The sequence below is a fragment of the Crocodylus porosus genome, unplaced genomic scaffold, assembly GCF_001723895.1.
Source record: "Crocodylus porosus isolate Cpor-Errol unplaced genomic scaffold, CroPor_comp1, whole genome shotgun sequence".
NCBI classification, from domain to species: Eukaryota; Metazoa; Chordata; order Crocodylia; family Crocodylidae; genus Crocodylus; species Crocodylus porosus.
Window position 1 is genome coordinate 5411537 of NW_017728940.1, and position 17714 is coordinate 5429250.

Sequence of the window (17714 nt, forward strand, 5' to 3'; positions counted from 1 at the left end):
TACCAATGGTGCACCTGGGACCAAAAATTTCTGGAGCAATAAACTCCAGAGTTTATTCATGCACATTAATTGCACGTGTAGATGTGCCCAGAGGGAATACAGTTTTCAGTTTAGGAAACATTTCTGGTAAGTGAGCATTAGACTAAACTTTCACAGGGAGGAAGTACTATAGATGTTCAAGTATGTAAGGCGTTAATGAGAAAAATGGTAAGAAGCAGTCTTGCAAATGTGGCACAGGCTGCATGGGTGAGGTCATTCCACATATTTCTAGTTCAATTACCTATGAAAATAAAAGAGTAGGCTGTCTGTATTCCAAGTGCTTAATGTACAGCATTTTCCAGTAGTTTGTAAAATTTGTGATCTCTTCAGTCATATTGCTAGTGTGACAGGAAGTCTCTTGTTAGCTTTCTCATGGTCACTTTCAGTATGGAAGATTTCTTAGTATGCAGTCTGAAATCTTCCAGATGGGACTACTAGGAAGGTAAGTAAAATATTTTAGGCTAATAAACTACTCAGTGCATCTGGTTAATGACCTTTTTACTGTACAATTTAAATGACTGTCTTAACAATACTCTTAGTTCTTCAGCAACAGGGGCTAAGGCTCAACAAGGGTTATTCTCCCTTTTTAAGACTTCTCTTTCAATAATTAGATTGCAACTAAATGGATTTTTATGTCCAGTGGAGTACACATCCAGATTCATAAGATATCCTTGCCCCTGTTCCTTCTGATTCAGAAGGATACTTTTAATTTGTTTGAAGCAGAGTAAAAAAGGCGACTAAATTACATAAGACACTCCCTTTTCCTAAGCAAAAAAGACGACTAAATTACATAAGACACTCCCTTTTCCTAAGCTTTGTTAACCTATCTGTCCATCTATTCTTAGTGACCTTTTTAGGGTGAGGATCGCCTTTTCTTGTATGTTTAAAATCCTTCTAGAATATTATGGATGCTACTGAAAACAGATAATGAAGGCAGATGCTGGAGATTCATAGAATCATAGAAAATTAGGGTTGGAAGGGACCCCAGGAAGTCATCTAGTCCAACCCCCTGCTTAAAGCAGGACCATCTCCAACTAGATCATCTCAACCAAGGGTTTGTCTACACAGGTCTTAAAAACCTCTAAAGATGGAGATTCCACAATGTAGCCTGTTCCAGTGCTTCACTACCCTCCTGATGAGAGAGTTTTTCATAATATCTAACTTAAACTTTCCATGCTGCAATTTGAGATCATTGCTCCTTGTTATGTTATTTGCCACCACTGAGAAGTGTTTAGCTCCATCTTCTTTGGAACCCCCTTCAGGTGTCAGAGCTGTATTGCTATCCAACATATCCACAGGTGGTGGAGAGTGGAATGACCTCCAAGGAAGGTTAACAGCAGAATAAGCAGGGGTAATTATGAAGAATAAGCACTCGTGGGCCAAACAGTGCTAGCACCACCAGGATATGGTGGGGGTAATAGATGGCAATGCTTTCCCTCCTGGAAAGCCACATATATCTTTTGATGGTGTTATGGCATGGTGAGTACAAGTTACTATTATAATAAGCCTATTCAGCCCCCAGCCATGGGTCATATGCCCTCAACAGTGGACCTGGCAGAAAAAGATGTTAGAATCTCAACAGCTGCAAAAGTGGACAAAGGCTGCAGCGGAACAAGATCTCCAGTTGTCTTGGCCTTCTTGCCATTGGATCAGGGTCCTGTTCTGTCAAGAGCTATATAGAAGCTGATGTGCAGTGGCTTCCCCAAAGCAAAAGAAATCACACGCAGGAATCTTTCATAAAAGTGGCGTTTCCAGCACATTTTTCAAGCCCTTTGACGACTAGCTAGTGACGACGGGAGCAGGATTGTAATATCCTGGAAGCTCTTAGTCATGACCTGGCATGAAAGCAGCAGTCCTAAAAAGGTCATTTAGCACTTAGATGAGGTAGAAGTATGATTTGGCAATGGTAACTGTGACTAAGAAACCCTCTTCAGGGCTCACTTTGCTTATCAAAACATAATCTGCTTATCTTTTTCCTGACTGGATAACTGCACCCAATGGGTCACTTTTACTGTGGTCAAAATCAATGGAAACACACTACCAGGTTTGGGACCTGGAACATCAGAACCCTCATGGGTAATCCTACTAGTGACTGCACAGACCACCGCACTGCAGCTGTGGCTCAGGAGCTCAGGTGACACACTATTGATATCGCTCCACTGAGCGAGACCCCGTGAGCGGGAGGTCGGCAGCTCAGAGAACAAGGAAACTGGTTTCCCTTCCAGAAGAGGGCATAACCACCAACTCAGTGAGTTCCCAGATCGAAGTGGAAACCCGTTCTGGAGCTGCGGATCAGATCAGTGGCATCCAAAGCGGCCGGATCCAAAGCCGGATCGAATAGCTGCCTACTCACACAGGCCTACTAACTACCCCTTTCATGGATTCTATCACTTATTTCCACCCAAACGTGCTACACATTGCATTTCAATTTTGCCATTTTAAAAGAGCATGTAAAATTTGTTGGTGGGTGAACACTTAAATGGGATTACTGCTTTTCTGAGGGACCTCAGACAGGGTCCTTATTTGTTACACTGCAGTTATTTCCTATGTAGTCTAGACTAAAGAGTCAGATTTATGGATTTCTGCCAGGCTGGAAAGACTCAGAGTTTCTGCTCTAGGAGATGCCAGTTACCCCCCCTCACCCCATAGGATGATTAACAGAACTGTAAACCTCTCCGTTTACTGAGAAACTTGACAAGAGCTTGCAGGAGCCTGCTAAGCAAATTCCCAGAGGATGAGAAAGATAGAGTCCCACTCTTCTTAGCCATACAGAAAAAATACATACTTGATAATTATTAGTTTCAAAATTGTGAGCAAATGCCTAGGAATTTCAAGACTGATAAGGACAGTGATTTATGTGTGAAAGAGAAAGGAGATAAATTTCCCTCTCAGTTCTACTTCTAGTATTAGAGTTCCATGCTTTTTCACGCTTATTTTTTCTCTTTAGATGTTTCTGTGGATTGCAATATTGCTTCTTAAAAATATACCTCACTTGCCACAGACCAAAGCGTTTTAAGCTTTTTTTGCAGCTTGTTTCCCTTCTTGGAATTTAAAAAAATATGTAGCTGGATGATGACAGACTTTTAATTGGCTTGTCTAAAACTGAGAACCAGTTTACACAGGTTGTTTAGGTACTACAGGGGGATAGGACTGGTAGTAAATGTCAAACTCTGCTTTTGAGAGCAGGACTTATTTTTGAGCCTCCTAACCCAGTACAGTCAATCTCTTGGAGCCATATGCTAGTTTTAGTCCTCATTCATTATGTAGAGTTTAGTATAATTCCATACAAGGCAACAGAATCTTGGTTAGACTTGGTTTTAATCTTGATACTGATGTTAATGAGTTCTGATTCATTTTTTAATCAAACTATAAAGCCAGTCAGAAATTGCACAAAAAATATGCTGGAATATTTATCTGATATACTAAAGAGAGAGGGGAAAAGAGCTCTGAAGATGTTGGGCATGTCCCCATGAGCAGGAACGTGCATTTCCTTGGGGACAAACAGCAGTGGCACAATATATGCCACTGGTGCTTGTTCCCAGGAAATGACTGTGCACATGCACTCTGGTGCATGGCATGTTGCCCCAAATGGGGTAAGGCCAGCAACTGTGCTGGCCCAGCAGCCTTAGCCGGGGTCCTGAGGGCCTCCAGGGGCTGTAGCCGCAGCAATCCAAAGCACGGAGCCTGGCCAGCAGTTGGAGTGTGTGTGGCTCCAGCTGGCCAGGCTCCAGTTTTGGGCAGTGCACGCTGCTGTCCTGCGTGCTGCCCTGATTTTCTAAGGTGCGGGGCGGGGGTTGATGCTGGGATCTCCCAGTGTCAACCCCACTGCAAATTAGCAGTGTGCAGACAGGACTGTGGTGCCGCATACTGCACATGTGTGCTCATCTGGATGCATCTGTTATGTTCTTGCTACTTTATAATATATTCATATTCTTGTTTTAGGTTCATGAAATGCTTTTTTTCCATAACCCTAGATGTACTGATATAATTATGTTCAGGATGGCTTTTTCCTTTCCAGTTCCCTTCTGTCAGTAGGATGAAATAGCATATGTATGAGTGGAAAGGGTTTTTTTTCCTTCTTAGGCAAACCTCTACAGCAGTAATTCTCAACCTTTTTAGACTGTAATTGGATTCCACTCAATTCACAAAATAATTTATATATTACATGGCTTACCTCCTTGCCGAGTGGTTGGACAGTGGGGAGGGGGGAAATCATCCAGGCAGGGACAAGCCTGAGCCTGCACTTACCTGCTTATCTTCTCCCAGCTTGAGGCACTTTTCAGAGGATCTGGTGGCACCACTCAGTGCCCCAACATCCTGGCTGAGAGCCACTGCTCCACTGCATGATTTGGTGGCACATTAGCTTAGTGGGATCCCCTGTCTTTACCAAGGGTTAGCAACTGCTGCCAAAGACCGAAAGGGCATGTCTAGATGAGCAGGAACATGTTCCCAGGGACAAATGGCAGTGCTGTTACCCTTTGTGCTGTTGCTACTTGCCCCTGGGGAATGCCCCTCCACGTGTGCTCTGGTATGTGGCAAGTTGCCCCAGGTGGGGTAGTCGAGGCTGCGGCCAGTACCTGTGCTGGCTCCAGCAGCCTCACCTGGGGTTTTGATTGCCTCCTGGGGCTCCTGCCGTGGCAATCCAGGCATGTTGAGCCTGGCTGGCTCTGGTTTTGGGTGGCACATGCTGCTGTCACATGCACCATGCCACTTTTTTCTGGCAGAAATTCAATGGGTGTCAAAAAACCCACTGTGCTGCAAATTTGTAGTGGTAAACACCTGCATGTGCAGCATGTGCAACGTGTGGCAAGTGCAATTCGCGGTACTGCAGATGGGTCTGTGGTGCTACAAACCTTATGTGTATGCTTGTCTGGATGCGCTGTATGGGTTTGCTCTTTCTTGTCCAGTTTTTTATGTCCTCCAAGACGAGTGGCATTTGTCCTTATGTTAAATGGGAAAGAAAACCTTATCTTGAGTTTGAGTAAAAAAGATATTTTTCAATTTGAAAAGGATTTTTTCCCCCCATTTGGAAGATATCAAAACAAGTCACTTCTGTAATGTCAGCCTTTATAAAACTATTTTTCAAATTGAGAGACTTGTTGAAACTGACCCCTTTTCACAAACAGTTTCAAAGTTTTCTGTTGAAAGAAACTTGGAATCTTTCTGATCTGCTTTCACTGGGACTTCTTGACTTGTGCTGATTTGTCCAAGGGTATGGCAGGAATATTATGGTGATAGTCCCAAATTGAATGAAGTATAAGCAGGCAGCAAATTGCAAAAACAAAATGAAACATCAGTTAGTACTGCTTTATAATTTCCAGTTTTAATTGTTAGTAATTTTTCAAAAAAAATTACTGTATCATTAACAATGCCACTTTGCCAGGACTGACAACATGTATTTGTTCTGTCTCTGCTACCTAGTCTGAGGCTGACCAGATGTAGCTTTTAACCTTTTTAAAAGGAACAGGGGAGTTGCCTTTTGAGAGAGCACAGCAACTGTTAGGATGTGACTGCTATGTCTGCACATTCCTGTAGCAATATAAGTGAATTAAATATCTGCAACTTTAACCATGAAAGAAGCAGAGCTGTTTGGAAAGGTTTTGCCACATTGGTATTGCTGTAGGATGGTCTGCACCAATATAATCATTACCTCTCTCTGCACTCTGGCAGCAATTTGCCAGTGGCATTGATCACATGCAAAGGTAGCAGTCTCATCTCCTGTTTCATGTATTGAGCCAGGTAAATGTCTCTATTACTTGCTTTCATTTATATCATTAGTGGAATTGTTTCCAAGACAGCCTGTATTCTTGGTGCAGCTAAATTCTGACTAAAATCAATGGGAATCTTGTACCTTGGGTAAAGTTATCAGTATCAGGCCCAAAATCTCATTTGTCACACCACAGCCGGCATCTTGGATTTGTGAGGGGTCTCTTTAACCTGTGGAGCTTCTAGCAGTGCATAGGATACTGCTTGTCACTTGGAAGATAAATCAAATGAATGAAGACAATAAAATTAGAATTAAAAAGCCCTGTTTGGTAAAAGCAGCACAACAAAGTGAATGCTGTTTTATTATAACAGCTCTTCTCTTCTGTTGATATGGATGGATCCAGGATTTGCTAAGGAGTGGTGGTGAAGCACCAGGAGGGATGGGATGAAATGTGGCTGGAGTCCCCAAGCTGGAGCAGGTGCACGAAGAGGGGGGCCTGCCCCCTGCCGATACCGCTGCTGCTGTCACCGGCTGAGTGGGAGGGAGGGAGGAAACAGAGTCATTCCTGATCTGCTCCAGCTGGGGAGCCAGGCTTGGCTGGAGGTGTGGTGGTGGCATGCAACGTCCTCCTTCAAGCACCCATTCCATGCTCAGCTCCCCTGTGGTGTTCCCCTTTGGTTGGGAGCAGGTGCTGAAAAGAAGAACCTGCACACTGCTGCCACTGTCCCCAGTGGAGCCCAAGAGCTGCTCCCCTCAGCATGGGTCAGGACCAGGTCAGGAGTGGTTCTGCAGCTCCCCTCATGCCTGCATCAGTGAAGACAGCAGTGGTGGTGTGTAGATTTCTCCTTCCAGGGCCTGCTCCCAGCCAGTGTGGGATACCTGTGGGAGGAGGGGAGGGCAGAAAGCAGCTGCTGGAAGGAGAAACCCCTGCCAAGCCTGGCACCCTGCACAGCAGCAGCCTGTGGCTGAAGCAAGACAGAAGTGGTTCTGGGGCTCTACCCATTCTCAGACCAGCCAGGAACAGCAGCAGCAATGGTGGAAGAGGGAGTCTGTCTGCACCACTGCACCCGCTTGGTTCTGTCCCTGCTTTTTGGCCACGAGCATCACCATGCACAGGCTCCCTTTGGATGTTATTTCTAAAACTAGAGGTATTCAAAAATCTCTGTTCCAAGTTCCAGAAGAACACTCGGCCAGTACAGTGAGCTGCTGAGAGTAGCTGCAAATGCTAATCTATTATGGGAGAAGAAGTGTAAGGTTTCAGGAGGCTAGGCCATCTCCCTGGCTCATCTGAGATAGGCTTGCCCTGTTACATATTTTTATTTGATGTTCAGACTCCTTTCATAGTATCATTGCCAAAAGATGGAAGGCGTTACAGTCTTCTAGGGAAAAAAAAGAGAACAGCTCCTGTATCTCTAGTGTTTTAGGTGCTGCTTTTTTATCTGAAGTTCCTGGTTCAAATCTCAGGTGGGTCAGATGCCTTTCATGTGAGGCTGGTGTGATTTATGAGTAAAAACTTACGTATTATTTCGTGGGATGATCCCTAAATAAAACAATATAAGGATTGAGATCCCAGGGTGTCCAAGATAGCATGAAAGGAAAGGTGATCAGATGGGGGCTGGACTCAGTGGCACAGGAGGTCTATCTAGTCCTGTTTTCTTTTGCTTTTTAAGAATCATAGATTCAGTATTTACAGCTTTTATTTTGTTGGTATCTAGTGGTTGCTTTCTGATTAGAAGTGTCTTTTGAGAGGCTGAGCAGTTGTTTGTGAACTGTAGGGGTTTGTCCTACAGCAGGGAAGGAGTAGCTGGCATTGGGATAGAAGCCAGTGTATGCTTGGAAAGATGAACCCAATATGCACTGTCAGATGGTGCCAAGTGTAGTGTCATGAAAATACACTCCATCTAATATGTCACATTGCCTCCTGTAGAGCGACAGTGGGTGCACCTGGGCACATACAAGCATGTGATTGTATAACTTTTTTTTTTTTAAAGGCATTCAGCACTTACGGTGTAGGGGATAGTAGTCAGGACACATGTTCATGGCAGCACTTCCTAGCATGAACTGACATGCCCTGATAAACCAGTGCAGGCATTATCTAGCATTGTGATGGGGCACAGTGACATACTCTTCTGAAATAGCGTATGTTTTATTTTCTCTTCCCTTTTTAAGTGCAACTTTAATTTAGATGAAAGCATCTGTATTGACTGTCCTGGGACTGAATTACCACTAGTTTTTGACACTAGGTAGAATCTGGGACAACACTAGCAGTGTGAGCTTGAGATTTGGAGTGGACGCTAGCTTATGGTTAGGCTTTCCCAGGAAGGATAGCGGAAGGAAGCCCCTTCCAGTGTCCCGGAATTTGGGAAGAAGGTTACACAGACTTGAGATTGATTTTTTTGTTTGTTTGTTTGCTTGTTTTATTCAGGAAAGAGAGGCTTGTCTGGTTTAGTGGGAAAGCTATATCCAGTTGACAAGTGACCGCTGGGAGGAAGCTGAGGTGCTTGTTGCCAGACCAGGTAAGGAGCCAATTAAGGCCTCTCTGCTGAGGCTGTCAACAAGAGGGCCAATTGGAAGAGTACATTATTTTATATTTATTTTTATACGCAGGCAAAATGCTAAAAATATTTATACTCACTCATGAGCCATCAAACTTCCCACATTTACTGTGACTAGAGACAAACTCACGCCCTCCAGCCCCATCGTTATTCTGTACATCGTTATTTGTTACTTTTAATGAGAAATTAGTTCTCTGATCATTTACATTCCAATCTCTCACCTAGAGATAACAAGGGAATATTTTGTATGCGGTGTAGGAAGGCAAATTTGTTTAAAAATAAAATGAGATTGCTATCCTTTTGTACATACTGCTGCATTCCACGGAAGTGAAATGTGCTCTAATGTTCCACTTACACCTCCACCCTGTGGATATTTCATTCTTCAGAGCAGTGGTTTTGTCCTTGTGGGTAGAAGGATTGTCTTGAGGGTACAGCATTAGCTCGTGGCTTGGGCAATCTTGTTTCACTCTCGAGTTCCTCCACAGGTTCTCTGTATGGTCTTGGCAAGTTAATTTCCCAGACCTTCAGTTCCCATATATATCCTTGCTACAGTAATACTTCCGTCTTCTGTCTTGTCTGTTAAAATGTAAGTTTTTCTGTCTCTTACTAAGTACCTAACATAGTGGTGACATGGCTTCTGTTGAGACTTCAAGATGGTGTCATTAATAGAGATATTTACTAATTGTCAGAAAATCTAGGTGTTGTCAAAATCGCTGGTCTTTTTAAGCCAGCATTGTGTTTCAGGCAGGCAAGACTGGACTAGGGCTTGGCCCCCAAGCTGGATCCAGGCTGTAGGGCTTTCTACAGACTGGATCCAGACAAACTAGATCTGGACCCACTTCTGGCAGTGGGACAAGCAGCTGCAATGGTGAAACGAACAGTGTTATATTAGCTCAGGGAGCCACAGGGATTAATACAACTGTTGTTTGCCCCGCCACCATGAAAATGGATCCCCAGTGCACTACATACCATGGATTTCAGCACTGGGCTTTGTTCACACTCACCCTGCCCCTGAATTTCAGGCCCCATCAAGAGCCCCATGGGCTAGATGACATGGCTTCATGACTTGGATCTTTGATAGCCCTGATCTAAACAATCAGTGAAAATATGAAATCTGCATAAAGCTGGGCATTTAAGTGGATAGCAATAGTGCCTTTTTGGAGAAACCAGCAAACCATTGGTTATTTGTTTCGATTTCCTCGCTTTAAAAAAAAAAAAAAAAAGTCAGAAACTTCCCTTCCGGGTTTATTAGTGAATCTTGGTATTTGGGGCTAAGCCAAATGCAGTGTCTTTTGTAGGCTGTAAAATGCAATGGTGGTTTTGAGTGATGGTGGGAAGGTGTTTGATTGGGTGGGGCTTTGCAGTGAATATTCATCATCCATTTCATTTTGAGAAGATTTGTGTCTTTTTCTTGGCTCAGACACGTTCCTGAATGTCAGCAGAGCATCATGCAAGTTCATTTTGGCAGAGGCTGAAGGATGTAATTTTTCAAGATTAATGATTTTCCATGGGGTTTGATAAACAAAGCTTTGTGGGTCAAGTTTCTACTTCATGATGCAGTGGGGCAGGGGCCAAATACTGGCCACAGAGACACAAAATACTGTACACTGCCTCAATTTTTTTCGGTGTAGCAGTCAGTGCTTAAAAAAATAAGGAATAATAACCAAACTGCAGAGTGAGCCCAAAATTAATCAACTGCAGGTGAACACAGCAAACAGTTTCCTGCTTCTCTCTCATGGAAGGCATAATGTTAGCAGAGTTTTAAAAAAGAAATAAGTGCACCTAAATATATAAAATTAATCCCAGCTGAAATCCACCATTTCTGGAAATTTGATCTTAGGTAAGTTTCCTGCGGTCAAGAGTACCATACCCCCACTTAGAGAGAGAAAAAGGCAGATCCTTCCTAACGCTTAAAAGTGAAGCAGAAAGAAATTTTGGCATAAAACCAAGACCTCTTGGTTCTGTCTCATAGATAGAGCTCCCTAACATTACAGAAGCTTGCTAATCAATCGGAGTCCATGCAATCAAAGCGCAGATATCAGTAGTTGGAAGGAATCCAACTACATGAAGGCAGGGTGGCAAGAGGAAAGAGGTTACAAGCTTCCTTCCAGGGAGTACTTAACTTTAAATGATTTTGTATTTATTCATTGCCTTTTTTACATGGATTTAGCATATAGAAATTAAAGAGTTGTTAAAATTCACTTCCAGGCATAATTGGATTATGTGGGCTCCCTAGCTGGGCTCTTTAGAGAGGAGGTATCAAACAGCTTGGAAGTCTGCATGCTGGGAATTCTTCTAGGGGTGGCAAAGGAAAGTGTTTTTACCAGTAAAGAGCCTTTACCTGTGCATTAGTACTAATCAGATTAATTGTGATGAAGTGTCTATCTGACTGTACTTATGTAGAACAAAGTTATACTGGCTAAAAAATTTTGTTTAAAATCTTTACCATTTTAGTAATAATTGTATCTTGTTTTACATAATTGACTGATTTTAGTTTCAATATGAAATATACAGCATTTCCTATTACAATCAGTTATAACCCTTAATTCTACATTTCTCTCGTATTTTCTGTGCCTACAAATCTATTCCTCACCACCGAGTGCAGATGTGTCAACTGCACATATACTAATCCTTTCAAACAGGCCTCATTTTTAGTCATCAGTCCTAGCTTTGTCCTACTAACAGATATTAGGCTATATCACCTTCAGGGGGTGAATCTACATGAGATGCTTTGTTGTGCATTAGACTAATTTAATGCACAGTAAAGTGTCAGCATCTACACGTGCATTGGGACTTACTACACAGTAAATTAGGCTAATGTGCCATTTGCTAGTACCAACAAATACAGGTACTAGATTAATGGCACATTATTTACTGCACAGTAGCTCATGTGTAGATGCTGACCAGTAGGAATTTGCTTTGAATCTTTGGTGCCATAAAACAACTGGCAACAGCCTTGTGAAGTAGTGAACTGCCCTCTTCAAAGTCTTTTTCCTGGTCATTTGTCAAGCTTACTGTGACTCTTTGCCTATCTAATAATTAGGTTTTCCTCCCTTAACCTGGCTTCACAGTACTGCATAATGCTGATATTGCTGGGCACATCCATGCAAGATGCTTTACTATGCATTAGACTGATCTAAGGCATGGTAAAGTTTAACTATTTAATTGTGTGCTAGATTTACTGCACATTAAATTAATACAATGCACTGTTTGCTAATAACAACACATACAGGTACTAGATAGAGAGTGCATTAGGTAATGCACAGTAGCGCATATGTAGATGCTGATCAGGAGCAATTTTGCTTCTAGTCAGCCCAGGCATCAGGGCCTACTGCTCTCTGGCTAAGCCCTGATGCAGGGGAAGCTGTGCCAGCTGTGTGTGTGTGGGGGGGAGGGGACAGGGGGAGTTGTGCCAGTTGCAGGTGCAGCTGTCTTCCAGTCTATTTACACTGGGAGGCTCCCAGTTTGTACAGGGCTGAGAGAGATGCCCTGGCTGCAGGTGAAGCTCTCTCCTGGCCCTGTGCCAGAAGAGTTGTGCTGGCTGCAGAGGCAGATGTCATCTGGCCCCATGTACATTAAGACTGGCCTCCATGCCCTCTGCCAGCCCTGAGACTGGCACATAGAGCAGCCAGGAGCTGTCACTGTATTGTGCAGGGGGGCAGAGCAGGACAGGAGCAGCCCTGGAGTGGGCTGCTCCTGTTGGGTGGAAACCTGCACCTCATAGAGCACACATGTAGATGTGCTCCCTGCCACATCCTATGGCACTTTATTCTACTGTGCAGTAATCCTACTGTGAATGAATTGCAGATGTAGATGCACCCACTGAGATATAGTCCTTTGAATTTTCCTGTTAGAAGTCAGTGGGTGTGTCTACATGAGATGCTTTACTGTGTATTAGACTAATCTAATCTACATGGGTTCATTCGAGGCAGGTCCTGTCAGACCAATCTGGTGGCCTTCTGTGACCAGGTCACAAAATCCTTAGACGCAGGTATAGCAGTGGACGTAGTCTTTCTGGACTTTAGGAAGGCCTTCGGCACTGTCTCTCACCCCATTAGTATTAAAAAACTAGGGGACTCTGGTGTCGACACCCACACAGTCAATTGGGTTGCCAGCTGGCAGGAGGGCCGCACCCAGAGAGTGGTGGTGGACGGGTCTTATTCGACCTGGAGGGATTTGGGGAGTGGGGCTCCCCAGGGCTCAGTCCTCAGGCCTGCACTATTCAACATCTTCATCTGCGACTTGGACAAGAGGGTAAAAAGCACCCTGTTCAAATTTGCTGATGACACTGAGATGTGGGGGGATGTGGGCACACTAGAAGGGAGGAATAGGTTGCAAGCAGAACTAGACAGGTTACAAAGGTGGGCAGATGTGGGGGGAAGTGGGCACGCTAGAAGGGAGGAATAGGCTTCAATCAGACGTAGACAGGTTACAGGGGTGGGCGGGGAAGAATAGGGTGGGATTCAACACTGTCAAGTGCAAGGTGATGCACCTGGGGAAGAAGAACCAGCATCATACCTACAGGCTGGGGAACTCCCTTCTCATCAGTGCAGAGGCAGAGAAGGATCTTGGAGTCATTATTGATGCCAAAATGAACATGGGCCGACAGTGTGGGGACGTGGTCAGGAAGGGAAACGGCACCTTGTCGTGCATCCATAGATGTATCTCAAGCAGGTCCAAGGAGGTGATCCTCCCCCCCGTGTGACACTGATCAGGCCACAATTGGAGTACTGCATCCAGTTCTGGGTGCCACACTTCAGGAGGGATGTGGACAACATGGAGAGAGTCCAGAAAAGGGCCACCCACATGATCAGGGTCAGCACGGCAGGCCCTATGAGGAGAGGCTACGGGACCTGAACCGGTTCAGCCTCCACAAGAGAAGGCTGAGGGGGGATCCAGTGGCCGTTTGCAAACTAGTCAGGGGGGATCAGCAGGTATTGGGGGAGTCCCTGTTCCCCCAAGCACTACCAGGAGTGACTAGAAATAATGGTCACAAGCTGACAGGGGGTAGATTCAGGCTAGACATCAAGAGGCTCTACTTCACGGTCAGGGTGGCTAGGATCTGGAACCAACTTCCCAGAGAAGTGGTGCTGGCTCCTACCCTGAGGGTCTTTAAGAGGAGGTCAGATGAACATCTTGCTGGGGTCATTTGACCCCAGTAATCTTTCCTGCCATGGCAGCGGGTCAGACTTGATGATCTGCTCAAGTCCCTTCCGACCCTACCAACTATGAAACTATAATCCAATGTGAAGCATCACCATCTACATGTGTGCAGCAATTACTGTGCAGTAGATTAGTTTAATGCACCATTTTCTAGTCCCTGTAAATACAGGTACTAGAAATCAGTGCATTAAACTAATGCTAATGCAGATTGCTCCTAGTCAGCCTAGGCAGCAGGGGGCCACAGGTGGCAGGGAGAGGTGTCCTAGCCTTGCAGGATGCTGCCTGCCAGCCATGTGGAGATTGGGACACATCAGCTCTTCCCCTACCCTAGGGAGATCAGGACCAGCCCCTATGCTTCTTGCCAGACTGGGGCTGGCACCTGGCAGAGCCTGGAGCTCCTCCTGGCTGCTGCAGGGGGGTAGACCAGGGCAGGAGCAGCCGTAGACTGAAGCACTTCCAATGGGAGCCAGTTTGCTTCTGACAGGTGCACGTTCAGATGTGTGTGTATGTGTGGGGAAGGAGGGGCATTAACTGCACGTGTAGAGATGCCTAGTGCCTCCCTCTATTCTATATTGTAAAATTGGTCTCGAGCATTTCCCTCCTCAATTTTCAGGTGAATAGCTTTACTGGCAGGGCAAAGCATACAGTTGTCACCAAACTAAATACATATACCCCTGCCACATAGTATGAGGGTTGCCAGCTGTCCATAAATTAAAAAAAACCCCAAAAAAAACCCCTAGAGCTAAAAATACCCTTCTGTAAAGTCAGTAAAAAAAAAGATGGAGCTGCTTGTAAAACAAACAAACAAACCAAAAACCGAAAAAGTAAGCAACCAAGAGCTTGATGGACAGACAGAGAGAGCAGAGCAGTGCTACATGGTGCCTGAATAGAAGCACAGCACTCTTCAGGGTGCATTCTCTCGGGGCTTGGTAGCCCACCAGAGTTGTTGTAGATTCCTTACCCCGGCTATGCGCTACTGCCTCTGCATCCTGTCACCTGCCTGTAACATTACTGTTGCAGGGAGGCACACTGTAGTCCTTCTTTGGGAGGTCTGAGCCAAAGCAGGGAGGGCTAGGATGGGAGGGGTAAGGCTGGGAGATGGGCTGGGGGAGGGGTAGCACTGCAGTATGAGGTGCATTTGGGGGTATCTGAGTATAGGGTGAACAGAGGACTCCTGGATTTTGGAAAGCATGGTGTAACATAATTTCTTCAGTCAAACAAGGTTGCCCACCCAAGATTTTTTTTTTTTGTATAAATCTGCCTACTTTTTACTGTCACCCAACCTTTTTTACTATGCTTGGTGTTAATCCCTAAATTTGAACCTGGTCATTGTTCAGAGCCTGACAAAAACATTTCAATTATGTAAAATACATATCAGTAAAAACACATCAAGTTGGTTGTCAGTATAATTATCACTGAAAAATAATTGTCTTGGTTTATCTTCATTTGGTAACCCTGAAGGAGAGATTTTATGAGGCCCTTAGCCTTGACTAGTTTTCAGTAGATATCTTAAAAAAAAAAAAAAATATGCGGGCTATCATGCACTTGTAACTTGAATGGATTAGAAATCAGTTCAAAATAAAGAACACAGAACACTTCCATCATGTTGACTGTGTGTGTGCATGGGTTTGTAAGTGAATGTACTAGCATCTACATCTGTTTTTTTTATTTTCTTTTTTCTTTTAGTAACCTTATGGGTATGGCAAAGTACAGCACTGCTGCACGAATCAAAATCCTCTGCATAAAGGACTAGTTTCCCAGCATCAACTGGGATTTTAAATCACATGTCTATTCTTCATGAACATTCATCTCCCATTCAGTGATGACTGTCATGTACCTTGAAGTTCTTTTCTCAAAGTTGCACACAGGTTTTCCCTTGCACATTTTAGTGGGAAGTGCTTATTATTTCCAAAAACATCTGTCTCTCTCACCCCTTCTCCTTCCTCCTCCTCTCTATGAAGCTTGATATCTCATTACATTGGGAATGAAGTGTTAACACCAATTGCAGGTTTCCTTCCTTTGCTTTTCCAGCCAGGTTTTGTCCCCCTTGCTCACCTGTGTTGGAGTCCCAGCACAGAATACCAAGTACTTCTCCTCATGAGTGTCATTGTCTGATGTCATCCTTTTACCAAAATAGAGAAGCAATGTTTTTAGCAAGGGAACAAATGCACTATTTAAAGCTGCTTCTTAAAATAAGTTCCCACACACATTTGTATCATGACATCATTTTTTTTTAAATTAGGACTTTTTTCTTAATATGATTCATAAAAAGAAATTGAACTTTCCTTGTAAGGCCTGGCAAAAAAAAACAAAACAAAACTTAGGTGAATGGCTAAGCATATACTAGGTAGGTTAATTGTTAGTATCATCAGCCTTTTCCCCCAGGTGTTAGGGGAAGAGAGCACGACATCAGACTTTCTGGGCACAATTCTGTTTTACTGCTAAGATATGTAAGTCACACTTACGCAGTCTTAAGGTGTAAAAGTCACCCAGTGCAATTCTGTGGCACCTCACATAACAGCATCAATCTCATGTACATGGCTAAATTTACAGTTCAGTCCTATACAACTAAGTTGTCCCTACTTGGTATGCTTGTAAGTGATAGTATTGTGCCAGGGCTGTCCAAGTCTGTTTTACACTTCGTTGCAAAAAGCACAGTCTGGACATCTATTTCAGCCCCACAGGGAGGGAGTTTCAAGCAGGTGGAGGACCCTGCAGAGAAGCCTGCTCTCTGCCCTCAGTCCTGGTTATGCAGTTTTCCATCAGCCCCACAGAAACCACCAATAGTGGAGCTCAGATGCAGAATTTGGTCACCGTGGAAAAAAATACAGGAAACAGGGTGCAAAGACCATGTATTTAGATATCTGCAACTGCCCAGTATGTCCTAAGAGGGTTGAGAGTGAGAGAAAACAGGGAAACTGGGGAGGAATGGAATTAAAGAAGCCATGGTATCTCCAGTGTCCGTACTGGACTAGTATAATAGCAATCAGTTGCTGTCGGTCTTTTATGTCTATTGTAGAGTATTGTCATCTCAGTGACAGTGACTGGAAGTTCCACAGTTTTGTAAGACATATTGCTACTAATATATCTTTTTTTGCAGCAACCCCACTTCTGGGTCTGAATTCACTGTTTATAACTGAATTTTTGTGGGGTTGATGACCTAAGACTTGCAAGTGGTCTGACCCCCTGTTTTAGGAACAGCTGACATTCAGTCTGTAACCCCCAGGTCCTTTTCTGCAGAGCTGCTGCCCAGCCAGTCAGCCCCCAGCCTGTACTGGTGCATGGGATTGTTCTGTCCTAAGTGTGGGATTTCACACTTGTTCTTGTTGAACCTCATGAGATTTCTTTTGGCCCAACCCTCCAATTTGTCTAAGTCACCCTGAATCCTAGTCCTACCTTCCAGTATATCTATTACCCCCACAGCTTGGTGTCCTCTGCAGACTTGCTGAATGTTCACTCCATCCCATCTTCCAGGTCGTTGATGAAGAAAATGAACAAAACCAATCCTAGGACTGACACCTGGGGGACTCTGTTTGATACTGGCTGCCCACTAGACATCAAGCCATTGACTGTTCCCCTCTGAGCTGGATGATCCAGCCAGTTTTCTATCCACCTTACTAATCCAACCCAGGCTTCCTTAGGTTGCTTTCAAGACTGTTGTGGGTTTTGAGAACCCTAAATCATATACCTAGGACTTAGTAAGGCTTTCATATCACATCCACTGCTTTTCCTGCATCTATACAACCAGTCACTCCTCATAGAAGGCCCTTGGTGAATCCATGCCTACTGTTCCTAATCAGCCACCTTCTTCTGCTTCAGGTGCTTAGATATAGATTCCTTGAGGACCTGCTCCATGATTTTTCATTAGTTGTTGGAAGAAAGCCTCATCTACCTCATCCTCCTGGACTGGTGGTCTATAGCAAACCCCCACCATGTCATCACCCTTGTTGCTCTCCCCTCTGACCCTAACCCACAGACTTTCAACAGGACTATCTCCAGTTTCATACTAGAGCTCTGAGCAATCATACAGCTCTTTTGCATAAAGCGCAACTCCCCCTTCTCTTCTCCTCCTCTGCCTGTCCTTCCTGAACATTTTATACCTACCCATGTCAGTACCCCAGTCATGTGAGCTGCTATCCCACCCACTCTCTGTTACTGCAATCACATCATAGTGCTATGACTGTGTAGGAACTTCCAGTTCTTCCTGTTTGTTTCCCAGGATCTGTGCATTTGGGTACATACACCTGAGG

The 17714-nt window shown here is 44.3% G+C and overlaps 1 protein-coding gene across 1 annotated transcript in view; it reads left to right on the plus strand.

The window, feature by feature from the left end:
• The window catches only part of HIVEP3 (human immunodeficiency virus type I enhancer binding protein 3), a 192899-nt gene that overhangs the window by 22614 nt on the left and 152571 nt on the right, over positions 1-17714 (plus strand). The window contains exon 2 of the mRNA XM_019548035.1: positions 8172-8262. The gene's annotated coding sequence lies outside the window, so the exon portion shown is untranslated. The remainder of the gene's footprint in view (positions 1-8171; positions 8263-17714) is intronic.